The sequence below is a fragment of the Penaeus monodon genome, chromosome 15 (genome assembly GCF_015228065.2).
Source record: "Penaeus monodon isolate SGIC_2016 chromosome 15, NSTDA_Pmon_1, whole genome shotgun sequence".
NCBI classification, from domain to species: Eukaryota; Metazoa; Arthropoda; class Malacostraca; order Decapoda; family Penaeidae; genus Penaeus; species Penaeus monodon.
Genome location: NC_051400.1, coordinates 37,826,823 through 37,827,101, shown reverse-complemented (window position 1 = coordinate 37,827,101; position 279 = coordinate 37,826,823). Strand labels below are relative to the sequence as shown.

The 279-nt window shown below is 56.6% G+C and overlaps 2 protein-coding genes across 8 annotated transcripts in view; one reads left to right on the top strand and one right to left on the bottom strand.

Annotated features, from left to right (window-relative positions):
* The window catches only part of LOC119582015 (ecdysone-induced protein 74EF-like), a gene marked incomplete at its 3' end in the record, with an annotated part of 261,423 nt that overhangs the window by 52,363 nt on the left and 208,781 nt on the right, over positions 1 to 279 (bottom strand).
* Positions 1 to 279, top strand: part of LOC119582017 (U7 snRNA-associated Sm-like protein LSm11) — a gene marked incomplete in the record, with an annotated part of 26,887 nt that overhangs the window by 15,514 nt on the left and 11,094 nt on the right.

The following is a 279-nucleotide window of genomic DNA, read 5'->3' as shown; positions in this document are numbered from 1 at the left end:
TTTTTTCTGCGTGTGTATAGCTGGTTTCCATGTCTGCTTGTATAAAAGCACATGCCTCCTGAGCCGCGATGCAATTCGCAAATCCCCCCCCCCCCCTCCCCTTCCATCCCCGCGGCCGAGGCTCTCCTCCGGCGGAATTTTACTTACCTGTGCTGTAACTATGGTGACGCTAATGGTTCTCTATGCTGTGACGGATAATGCCGGCGGGGCTGAGCTCGGTGCTGGAGAAATCTGTCACTGGTGGAGTCAAGGCCGGGGCCCACAGGTAGGGAAGGGGAT